Here is a 20,599-nt window from a genome sequence, read left to right on the forward strand (position 1 = left end):
AGTCAATATCATATGATAGAACTAAGTATTATGTGGTTTATTACATAGTTGTATGATTTTGAAGTAGCAACTAGTTTCCCTAAAATAAAATTTTTTTTTAATCATGAAATTTACTTATTTATAGATAATTAATTAATCATCACGTTAGTAAGTAGCGACACTATCACCTCTGACTGAGAAACTTACTGCTAGTACCACACTGAATTGAAATAACTAAATACTCATCACCAGTAACGCTTAAAAAAATTAATAGACAGCGATTTAAAACTAATAAATACATTGTTATTCTTACCCATTAATGGTGTTGGATGCAGTGTAAAAAGATATCCATCCAAATTTATTTGATGTAATTTTATTCCCATACACTATATACACAGTAAGCTGCAATCACGTAAATATATTGTAACATAACTTAACCCACATACGATAAGAAACCACGGTTAAAAGAAAATAAGCTTACTTAAAAAACTAATTTTTTTTTTTAAATCCGTAGACATGTACAAGATCGACTTCTTATTATAAACAAGGGCTTTTGGCACTTAGATTTATTTAAAAAGAAAAAGAATTCGAGGGCAAACAGCCAGTTAGTTCATCTTTTTTGTACTCTCGGAAAAAAAGTATTGAAAAATCCTTCATAGATTGTATTTTTTTAACGCTGCTAGCAGTGGGTTTCTTAGTCCAGAGGTTGTAGAAAAAAAATGCCAGTTTCAACTTTTACACTAATTGTCAAACCTTATGATTTTTTTTTCTGAAACTTTATTTCTATGAAAAGTTTTGTTGGTGTTCACAAAAATATTACAAGCAGTGAATTTGTAAGTTGATCGGAATTTCCATTGACACATAAAAAATAGACTGCTACTTTCAAGCAGGAGGCTTCAAGCAGGGAAACTAAAGCTTACCTAAATTAAGAGACAAGTACAGAGCACACCTATTTTTCTACGTGAGCTTCGCAGCCTATATTTTACTTAAAAAGTCTATCGCTTGTATGTCCCTACATGCAACATCGTAATTTTCCTCCAGCCCCCCGTGCAGATCATCTTTATCTTAGTATTCCCGAGGAATGCCATAGATCTCCAAACCTGATCACATCTACATTAATATATTTTTTTGCCTAAAAAAGAATCAATTATAAAATTTCCCTTTTACCCTCCCTGAGTTTTGTAAACCCCCTTTCTCCCTTTATTTTTTTTCTACTTTTTAGCCCTTTAGTACAAGTTAAGGTAGTAGTTCAGTTAGGTATATCGTGTGGCATACTGCACTATAGAGTATGCATAGGTTATGCAGTCTTTACTGTACAGCTGTCATTGTCCCTCTCACGCAACTACACGATAGTTTTTAACTTTGGAAAGCGGAAATACAAAAACTGTACGGCTAGGCTTCTTGAGACTTGGTATTTAGTTTATTAATAATATCAATTATAACATATCTTTTTGTTGAAAGGATTGATCGTTTCGTTTAGAAGTTATTAATGATTTCGTTTCAAATCCTACCCCAAACCAGGCGCTTTTTTATCACTCACATGTTTAAAGATCAACAATAAAACTCTAATATCTCCGAAATTACATGGTTAGCCATCTCCAAATTTAGACTCGTGATGAACTATAGCAAATTTAAGCCACGCGCAAAATTTTAGAAAAATTTATAGTTTAGTCGTTTTAATGAACTACTTCCTTAAACCTATATTTGCTTGTCTGTTCTTTGATGGGATAAAATTTTTAATTTAGCCCGTACCCCCTCATGTTCTCTGATATCCTCTTAGCTCTGCTCCGATTACCTCTAAAATAAGGTAAAACTATACAAGGTTGTTATTTAATTATTGAATTTTGTATTTGATCGTCTTAGCTCCACAACTTCTTTTTCACTTCTACTTCAATAATTATAAGATAAATTTCTTTTGTTTTTTCGCTTTGTTTATAGCGTTTCGTTTTCTGTTGAGTACCTTTTTACCTTTTTAAAATAGATTTTGAAAAAATTTTTTTAATTTGTTATTTATACTATTTCAATAACTTTGTATTTTTTCTTTGGACAATTTCATTAAACGTAAAAATTTGTTATAACATTATTTTGCGTATAATTTGTTAGCAACTGCGAGATCTAAACTACTATTTAGATATTACTGTGGCTCTCTAATTTTTTTTTTCTTTTTAATTCCTAATAAACTTATAAATAGTTTTTTTAAATATGAAAAAGAATATGACATGGTAATATTGTACTTTGTCAAAAGACAACGAATAGGCTTACAGAATTTCTTAGACAGTATTCTGTGATAATGAAAAGTTTTAAATTGTAAGTAGATAAATAAAAAAAATTATTAAAAAAAAAAATTGTGAAAGTTATTCAAGCAAACTTGTAAAAAGTTCAGATAAAAGTAATGAAACGTATGAAACACGGTATGCTTCTTGTCTCAATGCACGCTTAAATAATAAAATGTGCACAACTAAGTGCATCACGTGAAATGACATATAATTTAAAGTCAATAGAGTAAAATTTTTGAAGATGAAATAACTTCGTTCCTTTTAACTTTTTTTTAATTCAAAAATTTTTTTTACAAATGAAATTTTTAATTCATATATTACTTTATATTGAAACATTCATTATATTTTTAGTTTTACGCATTAAAAATGTAACGTAAATTTGAGCTTGAAAAAGCAGTGGTTTTTTTTAATGTGTGTTAGTTTTATTGAGACTTTAATCTTAAGATTTGTGAATATTCATGCAAAACGATAAGACTAAAGAAAATTATAGTCTCTTTAAAATAAGAGGTAGAGAAGATGCAATTTTTGTACTTTAAGTCATTTATGGTATAAAAAAACTATCATTCCAACTTTTTCTTTGGTTAAATTATTGCTGGATTCATGAAAAAAATAAAATTGTATTATAAAAAGTGATAAATAATTTGAATTTTTATAAACATTTGTGGTTAGCGAGAACTTTCACGTAAAATGTATGTAGTGATGTATTTTTTTTTTTTAATTTTGGTGAAAGGAATTGTTTATTTTAGTGTTTCTATAACTATCTTTATGGTTTTTACTTATCTTAAATATTGTGGTTTTGAATTATTTTTAGTAATTTTTAAGGAGTGTCTAAATAAATAATCAAGTATATTTACTCTGGTATTTATTACTACGGATCCTTATTTCGCAAACGTGACTTATGTTGATACCACATCTGAGACGACATTTATACGATGTATCAACTACAAGATCAAGTGAAATCAAATTTAAAAAAAACACTTTAAAATACTTGTAGTAGTCAAGATTAATCCGTACATTGAAGCATATTGTTTGTTTTTAACAGAATGTAATTAAAATGACAATATCTTTTCACGAGAAAAATACGTTATAATGAATATTTTCAATGCGATAAAAGTAAGAAAATGATAAAAATAGAAGGTGTTATATTTGAAAAAAAAATTTTAATTCAGAAATGCATTATTTGTCGATTATCATTTACAAAAAAAAAATTTTAAACGACATCCTGTATCCCATGAGAATAATAGAAACTGTATTTTTGAAGATGAAAAATCTTTGGCTACATAAGATAATGTTAAAAGCCACCTAAATAGTGTATATAAAATGTTATGTTTATGTACAACTATTTTGTACACATATTATTTATACATCAATGGTAGAACTAATTATTAGAAAAAAGTTTTCCAAGTACAACAATAAATTTTTCCTTACACCTCCGCCGAAAGTTCGTTCCATCTGACCCGATTTTGAGCTAGAAAAAGCCTAATATTAGTCCTGCCATATGTGCGCAGAACGAAGTGCGCATATATATATATAGTTGTATATTCAGCACCGAGAAGCAGCAGTAGTTATACAATACATATATATATATATATATATATACGGCTAACGGAGTTATAACCTTTATAGTTTATACAACACAGAAAATCATTGGATATTTATTTACATAAATTATTGGATATATATATATATATATATATATTTTTTTTTTTTTGCACAATTTACATGTATATATAAATTTATTAATTTCATATCAACAGAATACACAACACAAAATTAAAGCTACCAAATTAATGTTTTTTGATCAGTTACTTTCAATTTAATGATTTATTTAGTATATAAATGTAGTATATACATGTCATATTACAAAAATAAACTATGAAATCTTTTATTTAATCGAATTATGCTTATCACAATTATAATAGTTATTGATAATAACCTGATTTATTTTGTACTTACGGATATAAACATTAGGATTTTTAAAATGATCTTTATAGGATCCATGATTCGAATTTAAACGGATTTCTCTTCCTCTCGTTTTGCCAGCACGACCAACCTGCACAAATCCTCGGCCCAATCTGATTCTATATAATATACTACAGTCTCGGCGAGCGTATATATATAGATATACCTATACACATGTACACTCATCTACGTGCATTTAAGTGGTATTGTTCGAGCGACCGATCGATCAACAATAATGCATAATGCACTAAATCTTTGACTGGATCTTTAAACCATTATTTTTAATAAAACTAAAACCGTGGTGACGAACTTTCGGCGGAGGTGTAAGGAAAAAAAGTATACGTACCACGGCCAAAAAGTGGGGCTACATCTGACCGCGCATTACCGGCCTCGCCTTCAGCTCGGCCGATAATATAGCGCGGTCAGTAATAGCCCCACTTTCTGGCCTAGGTACGTAATATACTATTTTTACAACATAAGGGTATCTTGAAGTAATTTGAGAAATGAATATATTTACTACAAGCCAAATATATAATACTGTTAGTTTGCAAACAATTTTCTTTTAACAGTCTTGCGCACGTGTCCTTTAATTCTAAATTTTCGAGTTTATTAAACGTTTTATTTTTATGTCTCTAATTTTTAATAATAATCACCAGTTTTTTATGTTACTGAAGGAAATTTTAGCATTCCATTTCAGCACATAATATTGAAACCAATGAAATGGTGATTTAGTAGATTTTCTTTATTTTGATTTTTATTTACATTACACTATTGGTCAAGTTTGAAGGTAAATAAAAAGTTTTTAGGCTGGTTACACTTGTGAAAATTAAACGAATGCAATGCCTGTCCAATCCATGGATCAATACGTTTCTCATTAAAATAAAACATAAAAGTCATTTTTGATATGTAAATGTTTTCCCTGATTATCCAGGACCACTAATGATTATAGTTTTGTCATTTTGATTGCATTTAAGTCTTAAAATGTTTTTTTTGTCACCGTTTTGTCACAGATTTTTAGCATTAATATACCAAATAAGTGACAAAATTTGCCTCATAATTTAAGAATTGTATCTATATACAAAAGTGTACGATTTTTTATTAATATTAAAATTTTCTGTAGATTGATATCAAAGTTTTATTAGCTTGAATGTTTACCGAAGTTGAAAAAAAAAAACAAAAAATTTTCTTAACTAAAAAGGTAGCAATATCATCAAATTGAGAAATAATTACTGATAAATTCACGAGAATAGCAGTTTCTTTCAAGGTTTTGTAAGTAATATTGTTACACATCCTTTAAGTTTTAAATGATATGCTTCTCGTACCTAATCTATTAATCGATAACATCACATTAATAGTTATCCATCGATAAAATTTCATCATTTTCTGATATGGTGAGTATCATATAAGCAGGCGTGGAAGTTTAAATGTAGCAATTGAGAATTAAGAGAAGCCGAGACTTCGGTAGCTAAATTGGTAACGCGCTTTTCCAGTGATAACGAGGTACAAATTGGAAACCTGGTCGAGGTGGCACTTATTTTCAGTTGCTGCATGAAATTTTTCCACACATTAGTAATTTTAACTGGAGAAAGAGTTCCCTAGGCAAACTCGTATTAGATGAAAAATGTCAGTAAATTAAATTACTTGCATCAACAAGAGTTAATCCGAGAGTATCGACGAATGTTCACGTATTTTTTTTATTATCACTAAAAGGTAGAACACTATTCAATCATTTACTAGACTGTTTGAGTATGTAAAAGACAGATAATTAAAATTCAAGTATTTATGTAATGGAAAGAAAAAATATTTAAAAAATTCTGTATGCAAATTAGTGTAAAAAATGAGCTCAATGAATTTTATTCATTATTTGCTATCATCACAATAGAAATTTCTATTAATTTATAAATTCTAAATATTGAAGTTAAGTTTGTTTTGTCATGTTTTATTAAAATACTAAATTGTATAATATAATAAATAAATTGTTATTGAAGGGGACTATTCCACTCAAGTCTCCAAAAAGAGTTATACTATTTTGATAGAAGAAAATCCGCTGAATCCAATGTTGGCCTTATTTATATCCCATAAGCATCAAAATTTTGAGATTTTTAAGCTTTACGTTGTAACTGTTAGCAAGTTTGCTCATAGGGCTGCGTGAAAAACAAGTTGTTTTACGTTTATAATAAGACAAAATAAACTGTCCCAGAAGACTGAGTATTTACGTTTCGTAGATGAAGTCTTTATCTTTAATGTGCGACATTAAAAATTGAGGATAATAGGACAATTTAGCAATAAATTTGTGGTAAAAATAAATAAATAGTCGTGTCTAGAAGTTCATAAGGTTACGTGGGTAGCAGACATACCAACTCACTTTGTCACGCGAGATTTGAAAAAATTAAAATTCGTGATTCGAATTTTTATAACAAACAGGTACGCAACACTATACTATACACTAGGTACAGCAGAAAAGCTATACACAAACAAGACATATACATAGTCACTACTGCAGTACCAATCGAAACACTGCTGTACATGTCTGCACTGGACTGATCCAAACAAAAATTGTTTTTTCGTAAAAAGTAAAACGATAAAAAAAAAAAAAAAAAAAAACATTTTTTCTACTTTATGTTTCATTAAAAATAGCATAATAATTTTTAAACACATATGTTTGCATTTTTAAATACAAAGCTTGATTTTTTTGTTTGTATTTGACCTCAGTGGTAGTTGCAGGAACCCCCTTAAATACAATGTTTCTATATGAAACCACTGTCTGGTGGTGGACAGTCAGCGTGCGGAGCGCACAAAGGGGCAAAGCCTTACTTATATGCAGATATACATGTACGCACGTACTTCCAAGTTATTACGTATACAATCCTTATATCTAATATATATTTTCTGTCATTTCGGTCCCTAACACTTTAAGTCTCCTGTGAGAAAAAAAAGTAGAGAGAGAGAGAGAGAGAGAGAGAGAAAGTAGGGGGAGAGGTTGGTCTAACTATCGTATCATGCCATAAATTATTTGACATCTAAATCTGTCACATTTAGAGGATATATAAAATTGTTGAGTGTAGAGGATGCGTGGTGTTAGAGAAAATAAAAGTCACGTGGAGAAATGATTCGGTCCAGACAAATCAGCGCTTGCAGAGTATTCTGTAGTACCACTTTATTCAATGTAGTAGTAGTAGTACATGCCAGTGGATGTCCGTTGAAGACGTTCATGACACATAGATTCTTTTGGACAAGTATTTTTTACATCAAACATCTATTCGAAATAGTATTAAAAAAAATTAGAAAAATTTGCTGATCTTTCAACTGTACCCATTTTTCCATGTTTCATTTCTAAAAATCACACTTGGACATGTAACCTCATGAAACAATCACGTAAAATTGTATTTATACGACCTGTAGAAATCTCTTAATTTTTTGGTACATAATATTAGTTTTAGATAAACCTGTCAAAGTTTCAAATAGATCCACAAGTTGGTTTTTAAATAAATTTAAAAAGAGGGGATCAAGTATGCGGAAGAGCATGTATGTGACTACATACACATGAGAAAAACAATTGCTAGCTGAGCTGCTCATTTTTGCGCTCCTCTCGCTTCTCTAAACTTTTCCCCTGGCAACTATGAAAAGATCGTCCTTATCAGGAATGGAAAAGTTGTAAAAAGATAATATTTATTGTGAAAGTAAAAAATTAATGATAAGTAAATAAATGTGTATTAATACACAGAAAAGCTGCTCTGCTAAAATATACTAATTCCTTAGTTTTCGAAAAAAATATGCAACTAAAAAAATTACTTATCAATTTAATATCGAACCAAGTAAATCAACATACAGTAAATAAAAATTTACTTTAAAAATAAGTTACGAACTAGAAGATACGATGCAGTGATAAAATACTTAATGTTGGGACCACTCATAGCAGAGGGAGGTTGGGGGTTAAAATTTCTTTGGAAACCAGTTTTTTAAAGAATTAGTTCAGAGAAAGAAATAATACAATTTATATAAAATTCAATGTGTAGTATTATGTGGTGGTGTTGTGTGGTGCAGAAGGAACCAGAAGTACATCAAGTACATCAAGAGCGGTGCCACGGAAAAAACTTTTGAACGTACAGAGCCTAGTTACACAGGCTAGAGAAGTTCAAATCACTTTGAACTCCTACTGCACAAGTGTACAGGCCGCCTTGACTCGAAGATGGAGTCACAAGAGTTCAAAACAGCGTTCAACTGAGACTGCACAACCATGCGCGCCGCGTAGCCTGTAGTTTGGGCTTGTACAGTACGGCATAGCATTGAACTGCAGAACTGCACAATGTCCAGGCTCGGCGAGCTCAGTGCTTCTCCGAGCTCTCTCTCACCGAATTTTGAGCTATCAGCAGACAACTTTTGGGCTTCAATGAATACAGCCGTTCATTATACAGAACGCGAACAGGTAAATGAGTTAAAACTTATATTTTATATGCATACATGCCTGTGAATAATTTCATGAAACTTATTTAACCTTTATGTAACTCATTAATTTAGCATAAAATGTTTAGGGTTAATTATAACAGTTTGACCGTACAAACTAAGAATGGTCATTTTAAAAATGAGTATACTGGAAAAAATTGTGTTACTCATTTTTAAAATGACCATTCTTAGTTTGTACGGTCAAAATGTTATAATTAACCCTAAACATTTTATGCTAAATTAATGAGTTACATAAAGGTTAAATAAGTTTCATGAAATTATTCACAGGCATGTATGCATATAAAATATAAGTTTTAACTCATTTACCTGTTCGCGTTCTGTATAATGAACGGCTGTATTCATTGAAGCCCAAAAGTTGTCTGCTGATAGCTCAAAATTCGGTGAGAGAGAGCTCGGAGAAGCACTGAGCTCGCTAGACATTGTGCTGTGAGAGCACAACCGTCGGGCTCACGTAGCTCCCCCCCCCCCCCCAGAGCTTCTGCAGTTCAATGCTATGCCGTACTGAACAAGCCCAAACTACAGGCTACGCGGCGCGCATGGTTGTGCAGTCTCAGTTGAACGCTGTTTTAAACTCGTGTGACTCGATCTTCGAGTCAAGGCGGCCTGTACACTAGTGCAGTAGGAGTTCAAAGCAATTTGAACTTGTCTAGCCTGCGTAACTGGGCTATGTACGTTCAAAAGTTTTTTCCGTGATGGGGCGAAGATGGAGTAACATTTAAAATCCACTTCCTTCACACATTTCTTCAGGCCACCAATCTGAAATCGTTGATTGACCCTCACACATAAACAAAATCGAAGAAAAATACAGATAAAAGTTTACCATAAAGAAGATACGCAATTTTAAGACAGGCAAAATGAGAAAAATTGAGCTCAAATTGGTTGACTCGATTTTTTTTCAAATCGCGAAAAATGCCATTTTTGTCCTTTCCTATATTAAAAGATTGATTAGCACGTGGTAAACGCCTTTTTATACGTTCTGTGATGTGAGAGACTCACGAAGAACGGGTAAATTTGGGAATGAGTTTTTACAATTATAGTTAAAAAAGCCACTGTTTGAAACAATAAAAATTGAATAATGTAAGAAAACTAACTAATCTACATTGTTACGTTTAAAAAGATCAAATGGTTCATTTAGAAAATTTATTTTGAACATCAATTTCGTTAAATTGGAGTATAAATTGAAATAAAAATTAAGTCTGCGCTGTTGCAATCATCGGGACTCAAGTAATTTTCGATTTGTGTCAACTCTTTAATTTAATCGTCATTTTAAGAGTTAGTATGACTTTTTACCAAGCTAAGATTTCGAAGAATTTGTTATGGTATCTAAAATTAAAAATTGTTGATACAATTAGTAGTTAAAAAAAAACATACGAACAATAGACACTAGGAAAATTAATTTTTCTTACTTTTGACATGATAAAAAAGGCAAGAAAGTTATTTTGTTCAGTTGTATATTAAAATTGAATAACAAAAGAGAAAAATATTCGCATATAAAAATCAAGTCGAATAACAAAATAACTAAAGCACGTCTGTCTTTACTAGCTTTTATGATTCCATAATTCAAGTTCCAATTAATTTAAAGAACTAAAATTTGGACAAAAGGTAGGTATCTTAGCCCTTACCACACTAATTTACGCTTGATTGGATGTAGACTTTTCGCGAACCGCAGCAAAAATCGAAAAAAGGTTCTTTTGGGAAATGATCCTCAAAAAATTGTCAGACTACATAGAGATATTTTTTTAACACGCTACTCTTTGTCTATATTTACTCTACAACATACCAAAATGCCACTTGTACAGCCGTACTGAAAGTTTGCTAAATCCTAAAAGTTTTGCACTCCAGCTGATGGATTCGGTGGCACGCTGGATAGGTGACTACTTCTCGCATACACGTTTTGGAGATTTTGAGAGAAAGCGGTCACAATGAAAATGTGCAACAAAGCTAGAGATATCTCAGAATCAAAGTATCCAAACTTGACAATTTTTTCATTTGGGGTAGCAAAAATATTAGCATTTCGCGTATTTACATTGTTTGAATGATAGACACCATTAAAAAAAGGACCCGACATTAATTAATGTTCATCTTTTTCTGTTTTTTGTCAATACAAATATGACTGTGATATTTGGATCGACACTACACATTGTTATACACATTATAAACAATTTTAATGAATTATAACAATCACAAGGTTTGGAAAAAAAATTTTTTGTACAGTTATAAACGTATACTTGTAAAGTTACGTATTAAGTACGTTACTATGCGTACAGTAAATACTATAATATATGATAACGTTTTAAAAAAATATTTTAATGATTATTGTCCATACTTAAAGTATTTCTTTTTTTCATGTGTAATAGTAATGTAAACAAAAATCTGCTCCTTAAATGATTTTATCTCCCATACTATCCCTTGTTACCACATTTATATCTTTATTGTAGTTCCAGATATATAGCCTCTATCTTCGCAAGAAAACGCTGCTGAAATTTGTTGTTGAAATTGCAGTACTACTAGTTTTATCTCTGACTGCGTTTGTCAAATTGTACAAGTATCAAGTTGTTAACGAAACCTGTGTCAACTGTGCACAAAAATTTGTTTTGAACTTTGTAATTGTTGTAAACAAGGGAAATTGATAACAATGTGTATAACAATAAGTAATGCCGATTAAAATATCATAGTTATATTTCGATTGCCGAAAAAAAAAAATATAAATATTAATTAATACTGAGCTCTTTTTTCATGGGCTTCTATTAACCAAACAGTGTCGTAAATACGTGAAAATGGTAGAATTTTTTCAAGATGTTTAAAGTTTTACAAAAATTGTCCATTTTAGTAACTCGGATTCCGAGATATCGGTAGTTTTTCTGCGCGTTTTCATGTTGAAAGCACTTGCTCAAAGTCTCCAAGACGTACATGCGGGAAGTGGACGTGTCCTATCGTGGCACGCTGCCGAACCCACCAGCCGGTGTGCAAAACTAATATTTTTAGGATCAAGTTATAAGGTTTCTTAACTACGGATGTATAAGCGACACTTTGACATGTTGTAGAGTAACTATATGCAAAGAGAAGCGCGTTTAAAAAATAGCACTATCGAGAATAACAACTTTTTTTAAGGCCAACAAAACTGGAATACTTCTAAGAACAACGAGGTAATTCTATTGAATAAAACAACAGTAAAGGGCTATGCTGTTTAATTTTCATTTTTATTTTGGTGACAAAGTTTCGACTACACACAGGTAACCCTTATCAAATCTCTAGAATAATATATAATACTATAAAAACGAAACGATTTATGGACAACGATGTATTAAACGTGAAAAAAATACAACTATTTACAAATTTTGTAATTAGCAACGTCAGTTAGTCCAAATAAATTTAAATACAAGATAAGGTCAAGTACCTAATAGTCGATAAGTCCTATGCGTATGCATTGAAAATTCAACCTAATCTACGTATATAGTAATAGAAAAAACGTGGTGATCGACTACTGGGTTCGTTACCGATTACAGGATCCTTTATCTTAGTTCGTATGCTTCAGGTTATCACAGCAGTAGCATCACAGTAATGTTTAGAAAAGTACGATAAGGCTAAGTGTAACATAACATTTATCACAATTACTGCAAGGAAGCATACAAACAGAACACAACTTATCTTTATTAACAGTTTTATCTTTTCGACGACAGTTTAAAAATTTTAGTCTGCAAACAAGTTTAAAAATTACATTAAAATCATGATTTTTAAAATATTTCTTAAGAGTTTGATTTAGAATGGATAACACTACTAACTTCTTGGGCTTTTATACTAGTTGTGCGGCAAAACTAAGTTAGGGCTAAGGTAAAAAAATATGTAAGGCAGGTTTTAAAAGTAGGGTATTGTTATTTGATTATAGAGTTAAGAGTACAATGAGTTACGGGGCAGAAATTTCTAACTTGAGAGAAATCAAAGAATTAGATGTTATAAAGAGATTTTTGAAAATAAATCAGAGGAACAAGTGAGGATGAACAGGATAAGTTTTCTTAGCGGTCTAGGTTTTAGCGAAAGAATATTAGGAATCATAAGAATATCGTAATAAATATTGGGTAAAAGGAGAAGAGAGAACGTGTATTTTTTGTAAATGTAAAAGCGCTGGTGTGAAGCATATGCTTAAAGAGTGTGAAAATTAGACAAATTGATTGTAAATGAAAAAAGAAAAATGTGCTGATGATGGAATGGATTCGAAAAATTTACAAACATGTGCTGTAATACGAGTAGTATTAGTAGTACAAGCAGTCACGTTAATTGTTCTTTCTATGTTAGTCTGTTTTATTTTGTTTCATTTTGTTTAATCTAGAAGTTGCTAACATAACAATAATAGACTGTTTTTAAATGTCTTTAAAAAATTTTGTTTTCAAGTTTGAGGTAAGTTTGTAAGATGCGTAGGCAAAAATGAGATTTACATACATAGATTGTAAATGTTTCTTTAGACTCCTCTCTCTGTAACTATCTTAGATAAGCTTTTTTACTAATTCCACAGAAAACGTATAAGCAATCATCTATTATCAACATTACTTTTTATGGCGTGTACGTAGCATACGGATCCTAAAAATTATTCAGTTATTTCTTTAAATAGGTTTTTGATTCACACGAGTTCCACTTAATTAATAATCAACATGTATCTTCTCAGTACTTAATGGGTTACAATTACAGAATGATACACATGGTAAGTGATCGCATAAGTCTAGGGACTGAGAAAGGGTTTCCTTACGTATACAAGTTCCCTGAAACATCGAAGTTTGTCCAGACGTGTTCCAACCTTTATAATTCCAGTAGGACTGTTTCAAGCAAGTACATTTCATAATTTTCACATGTGCTTTTTTATCACGCAATGTTCCTAGTCAAGGAAATGAGCGACTTTTTTCCAGAAAAATTGCCGATTTCCCCCTATCTCCCTCCTACTAATGGGTGGCCACCTGTCCATATTTCTTTCCATCTCCCAAGCACTCAGTGTCTAAAGTAGTTTCCTTTATAAGAGCCGTACATAAAGCACTATAATATATAGAAAATGACCTTTATAATTTTAATATGCGAAGTGTTGAGTCGTATCAGGTTTAACTTCGTTGTTATTAAAAAATTAGATCAACACACCTTTTAAAATAAGAAGAAATTACAACTCAAAGAATATACATTAATTAAAACTATCATATTTTTGTTAGCAAGTACGTGACTTTAAAGGAAATTAAAAAATATTGATTAGAACAAAAGTTGCTAAAAATTTAACGTCCATTAAAAGTTTTTGTGACCCGTAGTTGTATCATAACTCAAACAGCAACATTTAAAGTCGCAACAACTCTCGTTTGGCAGGACAAGCTACAACCTACAAATGACAAAATAACAGTCTAAAATAGCTGTAGACAAGATACTCTATTTGTTAAATAGATTCTTGAACACACTTCTTTACAGAATAATTTGGAAAAAAATAGTTAAGCACTTCGATGATTTAGTGGTTAAAATGCTAGCTTCCTAGTCAGAGAAATACAAGGGGCAGTGAGTTCAAATAATATCGAAAAATATCGAGATTTTTTTCTCTAGCTTTTTCGATGGGGCACTGGCTTAGGATATTGAAAACCCATTAACTCGATTATTTAAAATAAATACTAAATTTTTTCTAGTCATGTCTGTGACTTTTAATGTAACAAACAAATGTGTCAGCAAAAAAATTGGTATTAGTATTAATATTTTGATTTCTGGGACTCTTTTCAGCTTTTGCCACATCAAAGATTTTTTTGCTTTTAATTTTTTTTGCTTCAACCGCACGGTATGCGAGTCTTTCGTGCGGGCCCCTGACAAAGCTCCCTTCAGAAGGTACTATTAACAGAGCACAGCGATTGTCTCAACCATACCCCAGCTATTATCAAGTTTAATGGAAAGATATTTTTTCAATAAACCATTAAACTAACTGTACCAACCTTTTTATAATCGATAGTGACTTTGTCTGATAAGCTGGCCAGGTGTTAGCTTTCCTTCGAAAAGGAAACCCCTGAAGGTCCCAAAATCACCAAAAACTATTAGTTATAAAAATCGGATGAGTGATTTTTCGGCATCCTGGATACTCATCCCATCGAAAAAGCACGAGAAAAATATCTCGATAATTTTCGACAGGATTCGAACCCACAACCCCTTGAGGTATCTCTAGCTAGAAGGCTAGCATGCTATCCACTAAGTCATCGAAGCCCCTTGCCAAGAAACAAATAGAGTCATAACTTATCTATAAGTATTCGCAAACAAATTAGTTAATACACAGATAAAAACTGATGAGACTAGTTTTGACACTTTATTACAGGCCTAACAGTCCTGGGAATTTTTGAAGGCAAAAAAGCCTAAGAGTACATCAGAGTTTCTACTTAATTGACTACTCTACTTCAATAATTTATTAAAAATTAAATATTTTATGACTCGTTGTACGTTAACTAACGAGAAAATCTACTAAGCCGGTACTGTTAGGGAACAATTAAGCTAAATTTATTTTAGTTCATTGCGAATTAAAAGAGAAAAGTTACATCTCGCAAATGTGTTATACTTACAGAAGTACAGTCCAAAATTTATGTCATTTAGTGCATTACTGTTTGAAAAATGTTACATTTAATTTAGTAGGTACTTTATCATTTTTTTATGATTGCGAAGTGTAAGTTTTCTTTATTAATTATCAATAGATTGCAATAAATTTTAGTTTGATTGATTTTGTAGAGCACCAGCGTGGGAGATTTTTTCGTTGTTTTATGTGAAAGCAACTGTTCAATTAAATAACAATATAAATTTACTAAAGTAATACAGTAGTTAAAATACTGACTCTAGCTGATGTACTGAGCGCCCTTAAATAGTAGGTATTAGTAATCATCAGCTATGATAAAAATTCCGTAAAATATTTTTGTAAGTATTGCCGTAATTTGCAAAAAATCTGGACAAACAGTGAGCATTTACTCTTTTGTACGGACAAATTTGTAAATGGGTAATGAAAGCGCACACCTAACATCACTACATAGCTAACTAATGTTGTAAGAACTTCTTTCTAAATTCATATTTTTTGATTTGAAGTAAAAAGCCACGTACTTCATTAAGAAAATTTAAATGATCACGGCTTTAATATTCATATTATTCATTTGTTATGACGTCGGACACAAAAAAAGGTGTAAGCTTACAAATGAATTAATCACAAAAGTTAAATTAAATGAAAGTATGTTTATTTTAAAATCATTAATTATTAACAAATAGTTGTTGAGAAATAAAATATTTTTGAGCATATTAATTAAGCTGCCTTTTAAATCGGTATTACATGAATGTGAAGGAGGAACTCATGAATTTTTGGAAGTTAACTGCATTTTAGTTGCATACATAGAGATATAAAAATAGAGTTTGCAAACAAGAAAGAGGCAGCGTCAGAAAGTATGAAAGAGAACACATTTTAAGCCACCATTCACGATAGTGTCTCGACTTCACGACCTCACGACTAGCCATTCACGTAACTCAATAAAATATAGACAAAACGGTGGCTTAGAATGCGCTCTCTTTCTTACTCTCTGACGCTGCCTCTTTCTTGTTCGCGCATTCTATCCTTATATCTCTATGTATGCAACTGAAATTCAATAAACCTCCAAGAAACATCTAACCTTCTGATGCTGTCACTTGCAGGCCAGCATAGCCGTCGCACACTCTATCCTTTATCTCTATGGTTGCATAACGTAAAATTTTGTTAAAACGCTATTACAGTATATTTATATAAGCTTTGTCGGTAAGATGAAGTATACAAAGGTAGCAAGAAACTGAACTTATTACTAAAAAATGTTCCATTGTAAATTACCAAAATTCTTCAAGTAACGTCACGAGATTTATTAAATATTATTTGAAGTATGATATAAAATTGTATTACTACCAACCAATGATGAATTGTGAGGTTAAAAAAATCAGATTAGTTCTGATTTTTGTAAAACTGTGAAAACCGAATAGACTCAAGAAAATTTAGGATTTTTGACGTCATTTTACATAATAGTAATTTTTAATACGAGTTGAAATTTCAATTAATTATTATTACTTTAATTCACCAAATAAAAAAAAATCTTACACGCAGACTCAGAACACTATTTAACATAGAAAAATTATTAATTTAAAAAAAAAGCCAGTTTTTTAAATTGTTAATCATTTTACTGAAATTCAGCCTGTTTTCGTGCATTGAAAAGTTTACTGAGGAATACTAAGGACAACGTATTTTGGCCATAAGCTATAAACATATAATATATTTTTACATTAGAGCTTTCCCTGCGAAATAAGAGTTGAGCCTCATACTGATTTCTGGCAGAGTTGTGATAAAAATAAGAAGTTTACTGGGCGCAAAAACTTAATTTTGCCTTATAAATCACAATAAATTTTTATTCTGATCCATACTATATATTTTTTTTAAAAACTGACTTACTGTATTTTAAAAAATTTGACAATTCGGCTTTACATCCATTGAACTATAGTTACTGACAAGTAAGTCAAATACTTCTAAAAAAACCTTAACGATTCAGAGGACCTGTACCGGCAGCAAAATCTCTCGACTCCCAGATTAGACCTATTATCAAAATATTAAGGAAAAGTTATTAATACACTAACTCATTAAGTATTGGAACTCATTCATTAGTAAGAGTGTTTTTGTGTGCAGTGTGACTATTAAGTAATTTTACAGGCTTAAGAAAGGTCATTAAATCATGGTTTATATGTAATAATTACTTTTAAAGCAAAATGGGAGCAAGGTTCTAAAAGTTGAGCTTAACCCACTGCTTTTTTCGAATACTTGACAAGTTTATGAATAATAATCTATGAAGATGAATATTCATCGGTCACAAATCCCATAAGGTGTAAAAAGAAGCTATAGATTTATAAAAAAACTATTTGAATTTTATCTGAATCACAATAACACTTCAGTAGTAATTACTAATAACAATATATTGCTAGGAAAAAATCTCCCAGCTATTTTTAATTGTTTATGTTGTAGGATTGCTTCCACAAAAGAATTGCACATGACTTAGAACCTTTGCAAGAACAATTGCGTCTCACACTTTTTTTTTTTTTTTGGAGGAATGTAAGAGTTTTAGTCTAGTAGGCATCCCAGAATCACCAAAATCGCAAAAAGTTGTGGTCTTTTTCGTTATCACGAAATTAGCTCTTAAATTACTAAGAAAATATAAACGATGACGTAAAAAAATTAAACACTGTGCTTACTGCACAATTCTTAATTTAAAATATTGATAATTTATAAACTATATCCTGTTAAAAATATAGCGATAAATGTTCATATAATCCATAGGTATAAGCAATTTGGCTTTCTATCTTACGAGTACATCTTTGATGCTTTCAAATTTCATATTTTTAACTCAATAAGCATAAAAGTTATTTTAAATAAACCCATTGCTAAGTACTTCATCTTTGTCAATTTTGATAGCCAACTTTTTGTAACCAGACGTACTTTGTTGCTCTTATTTTTTCATGCATTTAAAACAAAGGAATTTTTTCTGTCAGATCAATTGGAGTCGAGATATATTATTTTTTCTTTCTTAGTTGTAGCAGCAACCCTAACTATTGTTTTGACTTTGAACCCAGCCCATTTCTTTCTTGAATGTTCTGTCCGATCGATTTCATCAACCTTTTAACAGTAAAAAAAAAAAAAAAATAAGTTAATAAAAATACGAGCAGAAATTGACGCTAGCTTCCGCTGCTATCTAAAAGCACCAACACAACGACGTTCAAGTCGACCAAAAACGCAAACTGAATATCGCATAGTACTTAGTCAAGTAAAATCAGCTGATTCATGGCCTAAAAAAACATGAAATTACGAACTTCACTTTTAAAATTCTTGTTAGATAATAACAACACAAACAACATTTTAAATTTGATCGCCAGTCCTAATAGGGCAAGATGGTTTTAAAAACTGGTAAAAATCGTCAGTCACATTTTTGCGATTTAGGAAAAAACCTCGAATTTGATAAATGAAGTGTAATAAAATAAAAAATAAGCAATAAAAATACGAATCTAATGGTTTTTTTGAGCTGTGATTGGCTCAGTAGTTTCTTGGTAAAATGCAAAAAACCAATTTTTTGTGCCATTTTTTCGAAATTCTATAACTTTTGTTATGTTGCTTTAAGACATAAAGCTTCGGCAGAATATGTGTTTTTGTTAATCGAAAGTTGCTCTACACCTTGCAATACCGTACCATTACACCCAGCCAACCCAGAGCTTGAAAATGCGGCTATATGAAAAATTTCGCAAAATTTTGACTAAATTTTTTTTCATATTTCTTTACGTTTTTAAACGGAAAAAGCAACAATAATAATAATATGATAATATATTTACTAACAATTATGTCTCACATGCATACAAATAAAAACAGTAATAATACAGTATTTTTGAAATCCAGCATTTTAGGAACTTCGAAATAAATCAGAAAGGAAGAACAACTAATTGATTAGACTAAGGAAAAATATTATTATATTATTATTATAATTGCTTTTTTAGGTTTCAAACGTAAGAAAATTTCTAAAAAATTTTAGCCAAAATTCAGCGGAATTTTCCTTATAGCCACATTTCGAGCTTGGCAGTTCCTTACCATCACACCGCGGAAGCTCTTTTTTAAAATAAATCTTTTTCACACTTTAGCTGAGTATAATTGTGCGGCATTGCAAGATGTAGAGCAACTCTCGGTTAACATAAACACGTTCAAAAAATTGGTCTACGCTGGCCCAAAACTTTTTTATGGCTATTTTTCGGAAGGACCTTTTTTCAGTTTTTTCAAAGTTTTTTAAAAAGTATAACATCGATCTTGCTAAAATTTTTTATGGGTAGTAAGGCCTATAAACACATTTTCGGTTAAAGTTTAAAATCTACATGTAACAGAAAAAAAGTTATTTTATTAGTTGAGTTATGTAATTACGAAAAAATGGCACGAAAAATTAGTTTTTTGTTATTTACTAAAAAACTACTGGATCGATTAGAGCTCAAAAAAATCTATTAGATAGTATTTTAACTTTTCGCATTTTTTACTATATGACTTTTTTTGTAAAATGCACAGTTTTTCCGTAAATCGCAAAAAAGCGACCATAACGATTTTTACCAGTTTTTTAAACCATTTAGCTTTATTGGGATCGGCGTACGAACTTAATATGTTATTTGAATTGTTATTATCTGAAAAAAAAAATTTGAAAAGTGAAGTTTGCCATTTCATGTACCGGATTTGCTAACTTTACCTGACTATAGCAGCGTGGTGCGGCGTTCACGTAGCGAAGATGGCGCTCCGGGTGTAGTCAGGCACCATTGGAACGCTCGGATAGCGGCGGGTAGTGACGCCAATTTTCGCACGTATTTTTATTCACTAAATCTTTTGTTTATGGCAAAAGGATTAATGAAATTAATTGAGAAAAATTTACGCTTATAAAGTTAACATTTCAGAAGCGAATGAGGCGAAGTCCAAATAATAATTAGGATTGCTGCTACGACAAAAAAGTGAAAATACCTTATTTCGATTCTTATTGGTTCTACAGAAAAAAAAAATTCATTAAAAAATAAGTGTAACATAGTGCATTTAGTTGCAAAACTTTATTATTAAAATTAACGAAAAAAAGGTACTAAGAAATGAGTTTTTTTTTAAACAACTTTTTTGTTGATTTCTTAAAAAACTTGAAATTTTGGGGAACCAAAGATATTATCTATCCCTATCCAAGAATTCATATAAACTTAATTATCACTATAAAACTATAATTATATAAATAATGCAACTTGTAAGCAAAAGCATAGAAACAAATCATTTTTCGGTATTTGCTTGATAACAACTAAAGCCGAGATTTTAATTGGTCAAACTGTTTCTTTTTGTGACTGTAAGGCGATGTAAAAAGGTTCGAGTAAACATCCGAAATTTT

The 20,599-nt window shown here is 30.8% G+C and overlaps 1 protein-coding gene across 2 annotated transcripts in view; it reads right to left on the minus strand.

The window, feature by feature from the left end:
* The window catches only part of Eif4g (eukaryotic translation initiation factor 4 gamma), a 763,642-nt gene that overhangs the window by 389,645 nt on the left and 353,398 nt on the right, over positions 1-20,599 (minus strand). The window lies entirely within an intron of this gene.

This window comes from Copidosoma floridanum, unplaced genomic scaffold, assembly GCF_036245765.1.
Source record: "Copidosoma floridanum isolate Cflo_tuat_1 unplaced genomic scaffold, Cflo_Japanese_pri ptg000024l, whole genome shotgun sequence".
NCBI lineage: Eukaryota > Metazoa > Arthropoda > Insecta > Hymenoptera > Encyrtidae > Copidosoma > Copidosoma floridanum.